The sequence below is a fragment of the Physella acuta genome, unplaced genomic scaffold, assembly GCF_028476545.2.
Source record: "Physella acuta isolate Inbredline_101_S28 unplaced genomic scaffold, ASM2847654v3 ptg000185l, whole genome shotgun sequence".
Taxonomy (NCBI): Eukaryota; Metazoa; Mollusca; class Gastropoda; family Physidae; genus Physella; species Physella acuta.
Genome location: NW_026731704.1, coordinates 121,933 through 138,150, shown reverse-complemented (window position 1 = coordinate 138,150; position 16,218 = coordinate 121,933). Strand labels below are relative to the sequence as shown.

Genomic DNA, 16,218 nt, shown 5'->3' with positions numbered 1-16,218 from the left:
TGTGCCCTAATTTACAGTTATCTTTTTATTATCTATAATAATAGTTTCGCTGTCTCTCTATCTATCTATCTATCTATCTATCTATCTATCTATCTATCTATCTATCTATCTATCTGTCTGACAAGAACGCTCTAGAGAAAAGACAAGCAATTTAAAAACATGCACAGTAATTCGAAAAACGAAGTATGACGTCGACACATTTAGCACAGAGTAGAAAATAATCTCAAACCCAGAGAGTGCTCACAGTTATATGACGTCATTGATTTTCGCGTTAACATTGAATAAAAAGGAAATGTTGTCTAATCTTAATGGTTTGCGTGAAGAGTTTCTTGCATACAATTCTTCGGGTAGGGGCGAAGCCCCACCCCCCGCGTAAGAACGTCTGAGCCCCCCCCCTCCCCAACTCAAAAGAAATTTCTTCATCGATACTCTATAATAAAATTACCGCCTAATTAATGTGTCTAATCTAAAAAGTGGTTTTCTTGCAATTTCTTTAATGCAATTCTTCGGGTAGTGGCTAAGCGCGACACCAGTGTTTCTTTCAGACTTTTTCCTCCCCGGAGAGGGGTGGGGGTAATTGAAATTTTCGAGGGCGGGGTTAGAATTTTCGGGGAGGGGGGGCGGACACTGGAAAAAGTATATAATTATATTTCGTTGAATGGGACGGTAGACATGTTTTTTTTGGGAGTGGGGGGGGGGGGGGGGGGTGGGGGGTGGGGAGTGTTGGGGGGGGGTGGGGGGGAGGTGTGAGTGGGGGGGGGGGGGGTGGGGCGGTGGTTTCCTCATCGATACTCTATAATAAAATTACCGCCTAATTAATGTGTCTAATCTAAAAAGTGGTTTTCTCGCAATTTCTTTAATGCAATTCTTCGCGTAGTGGCTAAGCGCGACACCAGTGTTTCTTTCAGACTTTTTCCTCCCCGGAGAGCGGTGGGGGGTACTTGAAATTTTCGGGGGCGGGGGTAAAATTTTCGGGGAGGGGGCGGACACTGGAAAAAGTATATAATTATATTTCGTTGAATGGGACGGTAGACATGTTTTTTGGGGGGTGGGGGTGGGGTGGGGGTGGGTGGCGGTGGGTGGGGTGGGGGGGGCTGGTGTGTGGGGTGGGTGTGGGGTGGGGGTGGGTGTGGGGTGGGGGGTGGGGGGGTGGTGTGTGTGGGGGGGGGGGTGGGTTGGTTTTAGTTTAGAGAAAAGAGACAGCACTATCAACCTAGCGCCCGGTGTATCCTTCCTCAACGGGCCATTTTTCTCGTTATAAATATATAATAAACTAAGCAAACACACACACATAATGTTGTTATCGGTGAATTTTGTTTTTGTAAATAAAAGTATTTAAAAAATATTTTAAAATCAAGTGTTCTATAAGAAATAAATTAATATAACCAGAATGAAAAGAAAAAAAATGAAACCGCATTTAGTCTGCGGTTTTTGCATCTTTGTAAATAATAGGTTTTAATAGACTATGTAATTTTGCTACATTTTTGCAAAAATAAAGTCACAACAATTGTTTTCCATGATAAATACACAATAGTGGTTTATGGTGTATAGCGTAGTATTGTATTTACTATTATATTATTAGTAATTATATTTTTATACTATTTCTGGCCTTACTGTACTAGAAATCATTGTGTACTTATAAACACATAGTTACACTGAAGAATTTATTTAATTTGCTCTTCCAAACAAACAAATAATATAAAAACATAATGTTTCATAGTAAATTTTAATCCTTGAACTCATTTTTCTAAAATGTTGTTTTTGTGACTTAAGTACTTTTAGCACTAAGATCTTCAATTTTAGTAGAAAAATATGTTTCTGGCAACACAATTAGCAGCTGATTGAAACCAGCTTTTAAAGCGTATCAACCTGCATTCTGGTTACAGAATTTATAGTTGCATCAGAAGCGTATACAGTTTACAGTCGTATACACTACTCTGAAGATAACAAAAGAATAAAACAGAATTTAATCCTACAACATCATACAACTTATCACAAACAAAAAATCCAACTAAATATACACACAACGCAAAAAAAAACAACAATAAGCGCAATGCAATTTGTATTTTAATTTCTTTAGAAAGTTTTTTTTTAACATAATTGAATACTTATTAAGACAAGCGAGCTAAGGTAGGGGAAATAATCATTCACTATATATATATATATATATATATATATATATATATATATATATATATATATATATATATATATATATATCGGTCTGTACAATTAATTGTAATTGTTAAATTCAAACAGATCAATAGCTATTTTATCATTTTATATAATAATTTATTATTATTTTTTTGTTGCTAAAGCTGTTGTTTTCACTCAGAATTTACTATATAAGTTATTATAAGTAGTAAGTATATGCTTGTTGGACGTGCTGATCGTCTTGACTCAGACTAATAATTTATTCCATTTTCCAGCATGTCTGATAAACAAACTGTTGTGGACAGTATTATTTCTTCCAAAAATCTATCGTCGTTGATAACAGTGAAATTATAGATTTGGACGAAGGGCTTTTATTAGCAAAAACAATAATACATTTGATTTAAAAGAATAAAAAAAAATCAAGAAGAAGCACTCAATTCGTGTACCATAGATGCTAAACAAGTCTTTTAAATCACTTTAGCAGTTGCCAGTTGAACGTGTGGAAGGAAGCTACCTAATAACTCTGCCTTAACCCAAGACATTTCTGACTCTGAGAAAAACCAATTCCAAAATAAAATAAAACAAACTTTAACAAAATGGCAAGAGTATGCATAATTTAAAGGTATATCAAACAAAAAGAAGTCAAGAATGGTGTGGGATGAAATTTACAAAAGATTTTAATCCCCGCTGGAGTTACAATAGGGCTAATAATTTAACTAAAGTTTGGCTTATTGAAGTCCCAGCCAATGCAGATCCTATAGCGGACCAGTATGCTAAACGCAAGACAGCTAAACAAGAAAGAGTGGCCAAGAATGAGTTACAGAAGTTAAGAAACAGCACGAACTCAGAAAAAGAAAATTCCTGGTGTGGGTTTAACACCAACAGAGCAGCCAAGTAAAGACTACCTGTCTAAAGCCCTTGCATACAAATCAACACCGTCAATAGTCAAATTTACAGAAAAACTAGCTAAAGAAAAACCTCCCAAATATACTGGGAAAATAAACTTTGAGCCAAATATAGGAAATTTTTCTAAAGAAAAACAGAAACAGCTGCACATTCTAGATGTTTATTCAAAGAAAATTCCTAAAATTGATGTCACAAAGGCAGCAAACAGAGCTCTAAGAGGAGAGGATGAACAACGATCCCAAAGGAAAAATAATAAAACTCACAAGAAAGCCAGAAAGAAATAAGCTTTTATGTAATAATGCCCTAAATAACTATAGAGAAAAGCGTGAATCTCTTCCTAAATATTAGACACTACTATTTAAGTAACTATAAAGAAAAGCATGGGTCTCTTCCTAAATATTAGTAAAGGTATCCAATAGATACTAAATTGACCACCGCTTTTCTTTATAGTAATTTAAATAGTAGTGTCTAATATTTAGGAAGAGACCCACGCTTTTCTTTATAGTTATTAAAATAGTGGTGTATAATTTATTTTTTACTTTTTAGTGCATTATTACATAAAAGCTTGTTATTAAAACGTTTTTAATGAATTTTTTTTCAGTACTTTACATGTTTTATTTACAATAGTTAAATGACTAAAAACCATTGTCAACTTTATAGCTAAAGTTTCAGTAAAGTATTATGGGATGGCGTAGTCTAGTGGTAATGAACTGAGGAAGTGAGTTTAATAAAAGTTTGTAAAAGGCGGGCTTTAAGTCAAAGTCATCTGGTCATAAGGAAAATGACATGTAGAACCATAATTTGTTGGAGGAAATCCTCTTTTTTATATAACAGTAGAAAGAAGTAGCCCTAGATGCGCGTGTGTGTGAAGGCGTTCGTGCGTGCATGCGTGTGTTTGTGTGCGTATGTGTGCGTGCGCGTTTGTGGTTTTGTCCATTACATTACTACACCTTTCACCCCCCCCCCCCCACCCCCTTTAAACTTTGGAGAGTTAATGAGAATACTCCCTGAACGGTTGCTGCACACAATAAAAAGAACTATTTCGTTCCAAATAGCTCACAATGGTCCCGAGGGCCCCTTAATTAAAATAATGAATACTCTTGAATTTATTTAGAATAATTAATTAACCAGGCATAGATTATTTTACAAAAAACATTAACTTGGTTATTGCCCTTTGTCTATAATTTTCTATAACTGAAAGAATATCTTTGGGCTAAACTTTTGTTTTTCTATCAAAAAGCGTAGTTTCTCAAATTAGCATTCTTAATTTTCAAAGATTTCCTTGTAGACGACTCTGGTTTATAGGTTTTACAGATAAACATTGCTATATGGGCCTAAAGCGCTTAAATTTCGGATTAGCTGTTCAGATTTATTTTAAAAAAAATCTACAGAAGTGCTTCCTTAAATTCAATTTTTTTTATTTTCTCGTATATACGAAGTATAGAGAAAGTATTGTAATCGTGCAAAAAAAAATAACATAAAATGTTGACAGTTTTCACCGTTTTACTCCTCAGTCCTTCATCACATCCGGAGTATAGAGGACTTATTTTAATCAGGCAAAAATTATAAATACAAATATATAAACGTTTTGGCGTTTTATGCGTTATCGAGTCGGAAAACTGGACTTTGCAATTATGTCCGTATGTCTGTGTGTCTGTGTGTCTGTTTGTCCGTCTTTGTGTAAACACGATAACTTGAGTACCGTTACAGCTAGGTTGATAAAATTTTATATATAAGTATTTTATCAAAATCGTAGATCCTGATCAACTTTTGAGCGATTTCCAATAACCAAAAGCCTATAAGCTGCGTACTATTTTAGATAGATTCATGAAATTTCACACGTAAGTAAAAGATCTAATTTTCTACCTTCTGTCAAATTTTGAGTAATTTCCGTTGACCAGAAGTACTAATTTACGCTATTTCCGATTTCTCAAAAAACGCATGTAAATTTATAAAGTACTAATAATATCCAGCACTTTTATACACATTTTATTAGGCGTTCACTTGGTGTGGGACGGAGTGGTCTAGCGGTAGAGAGCTTGACTGCTAACCCGTTAGTCTCGAGTTCGAATCCGAGTTCAAGTCAGTAGACCGTCCTAGAGTCCACCCATCTCTGATGGGTACCCAACTCCTGTTAGGGAAAGTAAAGGCGGCTGGGCATAGTGTTGACCACACTATCTCTTCATATGCCGAGGTCACAGAAACAAGTGAACTCTACTTCACTTGCCCCATAGACCGTCAGGTTTGAAAGGGAAACTTTTCACTGGGTGTGCAATTCTTTTTTTTTACGAGTTTCTATTCTATTATTACAAGTTTAAGTAATTAAAAATGGATAACAAATATTGTCTATGTCCTGAGTTGCCATTCCTTTATATTAGAATATTCGAGAAAGTTTAGGGGAGATCACTCCCGGTTTATTTTATTATATTAAAACTGCGGGGACTGACAGCATGGAATTCCGCCCCTGTTCAGAAAGGGAGATTATTAGCTAGTGCTAGACATCCGCTGAGATTTCAAATCTTGTTTAGCGCAGCAGAGAAAAAATTACAAGTGGTCACCACTTTAAATGACTCACATTAAAACGCAACAACAACAACAAAATAATTGAAGTGAAAAATAAAATGTTTTCGCAAGCTGAACTATGTAGATATGAAACATTTTAATAATGAGCAATTAAGATGTAAAAAAATACTGATTTTGAAGACTTGTGAAAATTTTGATTTTGTACAATAATAGAAGCAACGTTTGTTAACACAAAATTTAAATATAGGCTATTTAAGGTTTTCAACGATTAGAAGCAATTGTAATGGTCAGAAAAAGTCCACTTATAAGAAATCGAAGAAAAAACTATGCAGTTATAAATAAAGAGGGTAACTACAAACAATTCATAGAACAATGCAAACATATTTACACGTTTTATAATAAACTGGTTATATAGACAAACAAATTTATTTTTCTAGAACAATTCTTCTGTACAGTTTGCATAACTACTACTTAACCACTCTAGCTTGTTCATAAAAACATTAAAATACGTACACATTATTGTTTTCTTTAATTTACAAAAGCAAGACGTGCACATATTACGCTTAAAGTATTAGTTTGATTTTACTTATAGTAAACTTGATTAAATAATATTTAACAGAGGGACAGAGTGGACCAGTGGTATAAAGCTGGACTGCTAACCCGTAAGTCTCGAATTCGAATCCATTGCAAGTTAGTATTCAACCCAGCTCTGATGGGTACCCAACTCACCGAGGCCATAGAAACAAGTGAACTCTACTTCACTTGCCCCATTGACCGTCAGGTTTGAAAGGGAAATTCTTTCTTTCTATTTTTAGAACCAAACACACAAATAAAATTACAAATGTGTTCATTTTCAAAGTTTGCATAATAAAGGACGCAAACCTCATTTTAAGTAAACATTAAATGTTACGAATAATTAGGTTAATTAAGCAATTAGATTGTATTTTAATGTAGTGCTATTCTAATAATAAGAATATTTTTTTTAATAAATAAAAGCAGTATGTATACACATGTAAATAATTATCTAAATCTAAATAAATATTAAAAAGTAGTTTATTATAATAAAAAGTAATACATAACAATCACGAAATGACAAACAGTATATGGTTAATGTTTCTGTAAGTTAAATAGTTGAAACAGCCTTAAGAAATCAATGCTTTAAATTTTTTAGTTCATCGCCATTGGTGAAAATGTGTGATTATACTGCTTGTGTGAATGTGGAAGTAGGCGAAGGGCGTAAATAAATATAAAAAGCAAATGTATGTTACAGGATATACTTTAGAATTGTTAAGCAGTTTCATACAGATTGTATATTTATGATGGAACAGAATAAACATATTCTGAATGTCTATGTATATCGTTATTCAACGAATCATACGAATGTGAATGTTCACTAATGCTCCTATCATTATTACATACAACGGCATCATACATTCTGTCATTTACAATTAACTGCCTTTGATTTTCTGATGATATATTTTGATATTGATGTTCTTCTACTTTCCTGCTGACACCATCATTAAGGTGTTTATCACGGATTTCCTGAATTAATTTCAACTGGCATTTTGAACTTACGAGACCACCCAAGCTGTCATTATTTTTTAAACTTGCTAAACCAATAGGTGTCAATATTTTTTGCTCTGTATTTGTAAGACATTTCGTTTCTGGTATTTTCGCTATTAAGTATCCATCTTCATCTGTTTGGAGATTTTGAACCCATATATCATTGTCTGACTTCGTCTGAGTACATTTTAGATCATCGCAAAGTCGTGAGGGTTGATCGCGAATAGCGTTCGATGGGTTGATTTGACAATTTTTCTTTGAACTACTTTTGTCCATAGTCGGATATTGAGATGGCATGTTTCTAGTACATATCAGCCGATGTACATTGCTAACACTGCCATCTTCATTGACGTTGTACGTACTTTCATTTTCCCGATATACTGCAGTTTTTAGGTTAACATAAGGTGCGTTATTTAGTTGAACGTTTTCTAGGGTGTTCGCCATATCACCTGGTAGGCTAATTTTAATATTCTCACGTTGGGTATCCATTTCAGCCGCAGCAAGCACTATAAAGTATCGTTCATCGTCTATAGTGTTCTCTTGGTTATGTCTATCTATCTCTACTGCTCCTATAAAGTGATGCTTCTTGCGTTGACAGCAAGAGATTTCTGACAATATAAATAAAAAGATTATGTAAAGCGTTATGACAAAAAGTATAATAACATACATTTTAAATTCAAAATTTTAAATCGTTACTTACTACATAGAGAGGGGCACTTCGTTTTTAATACAGGAACAATGATCATTATAATAACACCGATGCCGATAGAAACACCAATCCAAATGTTGATATTTTTATACCCCAATACACTGTCGTCATCCTGAGCTACTGCTGATGGAATATACAAAATTTAAGTTATGTAGTTCAGTGTTACTTTCAGACATTTTTCTACGGGAGGGAGGGGGTGTGGATTGGGGGGGGACACTTGAAATCTTAAACAAATAGGCCTACAATGTTCATATTTGAAAATAAGACATCTAAAACATACATTAGCAGTAACATAAATGTGATATGTGTAGTGAATTTATCAAAACATATCCTACTCACGCTTCACATTAAATGCGATATCTCTAGTAATATATTAAAACATATACTACTCACATATCACATTAAAATGTTATGTGTAGTGAATTTATCAAAACATATTAGTCACGTTTCTTATTAAATGTTATGTGTAGTGAATTGATCAAAACATATACTACTCACGTTTCACATTAAATGTGATATCTGTAGTAATTTATTAAAACATATACTACTCACATATCACATTAAAAGTTATGTGTAGTGAATTTATCACAAAATATACTACTCACATTTCACACAAAATGTGATATATGTAATGAATTGGTGTAGAACATGTTGAGCACGACAGGTACATGACATATGATTCATCTCTTTGGTTACAAATAATGGCATGTTTACAGTATTGCCTGTAGCTGATGTAGGCTCTACCATTTGACGGTTTCCTTTGGCGCAGGCAATTATAACGCTGTAAACCTCTGGATAGCCTCCCATAGCCTGGCAGCTAATGTTAATATGTTCGTTCTCGTTTACATCGCTGATATTATCTAGTTTAGATCCATTTGAATCAACAAATACTGGACTGTTAGGCTGAACTAAAATGATAAAATGTGATAGCAAATTCATGTGTGCACTATCAAGATAATAAAATAAGAGACATTACAACGACCAAATACTTTAAGAAATTATAATATTTATTTTATTTTAATATCAAATGAACCATTTTTGCCTGAGCTAGTTTTCACTTATAAGGTATTATGTAGATACGCTATAAGTGTTAAAATATACCTACCAATGTTAACGGTATAACTTATACCCCCCGTTGATGTATTTGAATTCATCCTAAGATAAAATGTGTATGTTCCAAATGTTGTCAAATTGTATTCAGTTTTACACGATGGTTTGAGGCTAGTCCTCTCTGGTTTGTTTGTTAACTGCTTCAATGAAATTGGAAGAGTGTTAAAATCAAACAAACAAACCATATGATTAAACTATTATAAACAAACGTGCTAGTTCATTAACCCACATGTGTCACATATTCCGCTCATTACAACCTTGCCATTAACCTCAGATCAAAGACAACAATGTAAACTATCCCCCTCAGTATCGATTACGCATGTATCCGCAAAATTGCAAACACGTCATTCTATTGTATGGCTAAATTTATCGACGAAGTAAGACAAAAATCGTAGTGTGTTCTTTTCATACACATATAAAATGCTTTAGCAGCCCCCACCGCCTGAAGAGAGTTTACCGCCCCTACCCCTCCCCCCCTCGAACGAAATATATACTTTTAGAAAATATATACTTTTTACAGTGTCCGCCCCTCGGAAATTTTATTCCGCCCCTCCGAAAATTTCAAGTGCACCGCCCCACCCCCGGAAAAAAAAGTAAAAACGGTTTTATATTATGTGCATCATTCAAAAACATTATTTTCGATGTCTTAACTTTTTTCGTTTTACCTGATCATTAAACTTTGCATTCCATGTACATTCAACCATTTGAGAAGCTTGGTCATGCTGACAAGTTACAATTAAAATTGTGCCTTTGATTTCATTTGAACAATAAATATTTAGTATAAAATCTGTAAAAAAAGAAAAAGTGAGTCAATTAGAAAATATACATTAAACTGAATAAATGTATGTCATTTTAATTCGCGACAATCATCGCATGTATATTTAACTTTAAATTGACATCTTATAAAACATCCTAAATCACTTTTATTTTCAAAGCCATCTCGATCGTGATATGTACAGGTCATGCCATCAATGTCTCTAGTTGCTTTTACAGTTTTATATATATATATATATATATATTTATATATATATATATATATATATATATATATATATATATATATATATATATATATATATATATATGTATATATATATATATATATATATATATATATATATATATATATATATATATATATATATCAGAGGCGTAGCGGGGGGGGGGGGGGTGACAACATTTAGGGGGACGACACCAAGGCAAAAAATAGAAAAATATATAGAGAAAAATAATAATTCCACTTAATTAAGAAATTAATTCGAGTGTTAAATAGTGTTTTAAAAGGTGCAAATCGAAAGCTTGAGGAAGAGTGCAAATCAAAAGTTTGAGGGAGGAGTGGGTGCAAAGCGAAAGTTGAACGTTTGTCCCCGGGAAGGGTCGCTCCGCCTCTGGGGGGTGACACCATTAAGTGCCGCACCGGGTGACACTCGACCTCGCTGCGCCACTGATATATATATATATATATATATATATATATATATATATATATATATATATATGTATTTATATATATATATATTTATACATATATAACACTGTTAATGTTGAAATTAAATGCTACTCACGTTCAACATTTAATCTTATACCGTTTTTAATGTTCTGAACAACATGTTGAGCGACACATGTGCATGTCATTTGATTCATCACTCGAGCCACACGAAGTTTCATTTCTACTGTATCGCCAGTTGCTGTTTGAGAAATGCCTTGTGAATCACAGCTAATAGTTATATTGTCAACAGTTGGATACCCTCCCTTAGCCTGGCAAGTTAGGTTAATCTCGGTGTCTTCAGTTGTGTTGATAATGTCGTACGTTACCTGTTTATTATCAAGATAAAATATCGGACTGTTAGGCTCGACTGAAACAAGAAACAAAAATAAAACATTAATTACTGTTTTACGCATCAACTATGTTGTTTATTCCAAAAATAAACGTTTAAAGACTCAAATATATATACGTCTTGTTGTATTTAAGGCAAATTGTGTTTCGCTGTAAGCATTCGACATTTAAATATAAGGTAGCTTTAAAATGTGTATTATCCATAGTCTTTAAATGTATAAAACAAAACATAGTTGCGTATTGTATGGTAAACTTTTATATGTATATATACACATATATACAGGGGCGTAGCGAGGGGGGGGGCTGGGGGTGCGGACCGCAACGGGTGACACCATTTAGGGGGGTGACACCAAGGCATAAAATAGCAAAATATATAGAAGGGGGGTGCAAATCGAAAGTTTGAGGGGGGGGGGGGGTGCAAATCGAAAACTAGAGGGGGGGAGGGTGTAAATCGAAAGTTTGAGGGGGGTGCAAATCAAAAACTTGAGGGGGGCTGCAAATTGAAAGTTTGGGGGGGGGGGGGGAAGGTGCAAATCGTAAATTTGTCCCCGGGAAGAGTCGCTACGCCTCTGGGGGGTGACACCATTAAGTGACGCACCGGGTGACACCCGACCTCGCTACGCCACTGCATATATATATATATATATATATATATATATATATATATATATATATATATATATATATATATATATATATATATATATATATATATATATATATATATATTTATATATATAATCCATTCTAGAGAATAATGAAAGTTTGTAAACAAACCAATTGTAACTTCATAAGGCGATGTAACAAATGCATCATCTGCCGTACTTGAATTAATAGTTAAAACAAATGTGTATACGGCAAACTTTGACAACTTGTGATACGTTCTACACGCCAGCCTTTGGTTTTTAATCTCGTAATTTGGTAAGTCCTAAAATATGGTTAGAGATGTATTTAGAAGTGATTGTGATAAATGCAAATCAAATAACATACGGAAACTAATATAACTTTATGAAATAGTAAGTTTACTGGATTGAAATTAATTAATAACTGTTTGTATTGGACTATTCATACCTGTGATAAGCGCCTATCAATTCTCAATTTCCATTGACAGCTTATTTCTGGAAAAGCTTTAGCAGTTTCACAGGTTACGGCAATGTATCCATTTTCAAACTCATGTAAACACGTTGGATGTATAGGACTAACTAAAAAAATAAAAATAAAAATAAATGGGAAATAAATAAGCACTCATTGAATAATGATTACTATACACAAGCGCCCAAAATATTTTCAAAAAAAAATATTTTAAAGAGTCCATACGGAAGGTCTATCATACACAAAAATCGTCGCAACAGTCATCGAATTCAAATGTATGTTTTCGAGGCAAAACAATGTGTTCTTTCCATCAAGTTCTACTGTCGCAGGAAAACCTTTGTTGGGAGGTGATTGAAGGCTACTGTACCATTACGACGATTATAAACGAGTTTTGTTTTTTTCATAGCCCATGTAGACTTTTTGGCTTTTGTTCATATAACATCTTAACCATACATTTACTACTCTTCTTAAGAAACGAATCGATCCTTCAATATAGTTTGGTTCCAAGTAAAGTCGTTCCTTCAATATAGTTAATTTCTGAAGTAAAGTCGATCCTTCAATATAGTTAAGTTCTGAACTAAAATCGATCCTTCAATATAGTTAAGTTCTGAAGTAAAGTCGATCCTTCAATATAGTTAAGTTCTGAACTAAAATCGATCCTTCAATATAGTTAAGTTCTGAAGTAAAGTCGATCCTTCAATATAGTTAAGTTCTGAAGTAAAGTCGATCCTTCAATATAGTTAAGTTCTGAAGTAAAGTCGATCCTTCAATATAGTTTGGTTCTGAGGTAAAGTCGATACTTCAATATAGTTAAGTTCTGAAGTAAAGTCGAGCCTTTAATATAGTTTGGTTCTGAAGTAATGTCGAGCCTTTAATATAGTTTGGTTCTGAAGTAAAGTCGAGCCTTCAATATAGTTTGGTTCTGAAGTAAAGTCGATCCTTCAATATAGTTAAGTTCTGAAGTAAAGTCAAGCCTTCAATATAGTTAAGTTCTGAACTAAAATCGATCCTCCAATATAGTTAAGTTCTGAAGTAAAGTCGATCCTTCAATATAGTTAAGTTCTGAACTAAAATCGATCCTTCAATATAGTTAAGTTCTGAAGTAAAGTCGATCCATCAATATAGTTAAGTTCTGAACTAAAATCGATCCTTCAATATAGTTAAGTTCTGAAGTAAAGTCGATCCTTCAATATAGTTAAGTTCTGAAGTAAAGTCGATCCTTCAATATAGTTAAGTTCTGAAGTAAAGTCAAGCCTTCAATATAGTTACGTTCTGAACTAAAATCGATCCTTCAATATAGTTAAGTTCTGAAGTAAAGTCGATCCTTCAATATAGTTAAGTTCTGAACTAAAATCGATCCTTCAATATAGTTAAGTTCTGAAGTAAAGTCGATCCTTCAATATAGTTAAGTTCTGAAGTAAAGTCGATCCTTCAATATAGTTCAGTTCTGAACTAAAATCGATCCTTCAATATAGTTAAGTTCTGAAGTAAAGTCGATCCTTCAATATAGTTAAGTTCTGAAGTAAAGTCGATCCTTCAATATAGTTAAGTTCTGAAGTAAAGTCAAGCCTTCAATATAGTTAAGTTCTGAACTAAAATCGATCCTTCAATATAGTTAAGTTCTGAACTAAAATCGATCCTTCAATATAGTTAAGTTCTGAAGTAAAGTCGATCCTTCAATATAGTTAAGTTCTGAAGTAAAGTCAAGCCTTCAATATAGTTAAGTTCTGAACTAAAATCGATCCTTCAATATAGTTAAGTTCTGAAGTAAAGTCGATCCTTCAATATAGTTTGGTTCTGAGGTAAAGTCGATACTTCAATATAGTTAAGTTCTGAAGTAAAGTCGATCCTTCAATATAGTTAAGTTCTGAAGTAAAGTCGATCCTTCAATATAGTTAAGTTCTGAACTAAAATCGATCCTTCAATATAGTTCAGTTCTGAACTAAAATCGATCCTTCAATATAGTTAAGTTCTGAAGTAAAGTCGATCCTTCAATATAGTTAAGTTCTGAAGTAAAGTCAAGCCTTCAATATAGTTAAGTTCTGAACTAAAATCGATCCTTCAATATAGTTAAGTTCTGAACTAAAATCGATCCTTCAATATAGTTAAGTTCTGAAGTAAAGTCGATCCTTCAATATAGTTAAGTTCTGAAGTTAAGTCGATCCTTCAATATAGTTAAGTTCTGAAGTAAAGTCGATCCTTCAATATAGTTAAGTTCTGAACTAAAATCGATCCTTCAATATAGTTAAGTTCTGAAGTAAAGTCGATCCTTCAATATAGTTAAGTTCTGAAGTAAAGTCGATCCTTCAATATAGTTAAGTTCTGAAGTAAAGTCAAGCCTTCAATATAGTTAAGTTCTGAACTAAAATCGATCCTTCAATATAGTTAAGTTCTGAAGTAAAGTCGATCCTTCAATATAGTTAAGTTCTGAACTAAAATCGATCCTTCAATATAGTTAAGTTCTGAAGTAAAGTCGATCCTTCAATATAGTTAAGTTCTGAACTAAAATCGATCCTTCAATATAGTTAAGTTCTGAAGTTAAGTCGATCCTTCAATATAGTTAAGTTCTGAAGTAAAGTCGATCCTTCAATATAGTTCAGTTCTGAACTAAAATCGATCCTTCAATATAGTTAAGTTCTGAAGTAAAGTCGATCCTTCAATATAGTTAAGTTCTGAAGTAAAGTCAAGCCTTCAATATAGTTAAGTTCTGAACTAAAATCGATCCTTCAATATAGTTAAGTTCTGAACTAAAATCGATCCTTCAATATAGTTAAGTTCTGAAGTAAAGTCGATCCTTCAATATAGTTAAGTTCTGAAGTAAAGTCAAGCCTTCAATATAGTTAAGTTCTGAACTAAAATCGATCCTTCAATATAGTTAAGTTCTGAAGTAAAGTCGATCCTTCAATATAGTTTGGTTCTGAGGTAAAGTCGATACTTCAATATAGTTAAGTTCTGAAGTAAAGTCTATCCTTCAATATAGTTAAGTTCTGAAGTAAAATCGATCCTTCAATATAGTTAAGTTCAGAAGTAAAATCGATCCTTCAATATAGTTAAGTTCTGAAGTAAAGTCAAGCCTTCAATATAGTCAAGTTCTGAAGTAAAGTCGATCCTTCAATATAGTTAAGTTCTGAAGTAAAGTCAAGGCTTCAATATAGTCAAGTTCTGAAGTAAAGTCGATCCTTCAATATAGTTAAGTTCTGAAGTAAAGTCAAGACATCAATATAGTTTTGTTCTGAAGTATATTACGCTTTGCTGTCAGTCACATGTACAAAGGTGGCTACAGTTGATTATAATACCCTTGCCTTAGGACAGCTCAAACACAGCTTAATACTCTAATCATGGTATAAAGCATATCACAAAACGTGTGTTTTCTCGCAAACATATTTTATACAATATTTAAATACATAAATAATACTGTAAAACCTTGAATATTTTAACATTTGCCCGACAAGTCGGATGACTTACCTAATGCCAGTACCAAAAACAACATTGTTGTCATTGAAGATAGGCTCGAAGCCATTTTTGTTTAGCTTCGATCCTCTTGTAAAGATGTCCTACCTAGATCATGTGGTCTTATTATTGTTGTTTTCTTGTCAAACAGTAAAGTCAAGTCTCTATTCCATGTCTCACAGTGAACGAAAGGCTCATACTCGCTTACATTTAATGTATACGTTCAATGCACGTAAGCAGACAAGCAATGTAATTCAACTGCGTTTAAAGATAAACATGTCTTCTTAATCTTAGATTATAAGAGTTAACAAGAAAAATGAATCGTCACTTATAAAGTTCATCGAGTTCATCAAGCATTCAAGGAAGTCTGGGCATTCACTCACCAGATTAATTTTGTAAAATAGGTTAGCCGAGTTAATTTACTTCCTTGAAGGTCTGCTGAGGTAGGCGGATGTTCTGAACCATTTATCCCCTCCTCTTCTCCCCATTATAGTAAGCTGGACCAGAGTTTCTTCCAGGCATCTCTTCGGGGTGCTTAGACCCCCCGAAAATTTTTTACCGCCCCCCGAACGAAATGAAATTTAAATAATTAATATAGAAAATATATACTTTTTACAGTGTCCCTCCCCCCGAAGAAAGTCTACCGCCCCCCCCCCCCCCGAAAATTTCAAGTGCCCCCCCCCCCCCCGAGAAAAAAGTCTGGAAGAAACACTGAGCTGGACAGCCACGCTACTACTATACACACACACACACACACACACACATATATATATATATATATATATATATATATATATATATATATATATATATATATATATATATATATATATATATATATATATATATATATTAAACATACATACTGTATGTA

General features: G+C 33.4%; 1 pseudogene; it reads left to right on the top strand.

Annotated features, from left to right (window-relative positions):
- Nucleotides 1-2,430: 2,430 nt before the first annotated feature.
- Nucleotides 2,431-3,344, top strand: LOC131936693 (ribosome biogenesis regulatory protein homolog; annotated as a pseudogene).
- Nucleotides 3,345-16,218: the final 12,874 nt, after the last annotated feature.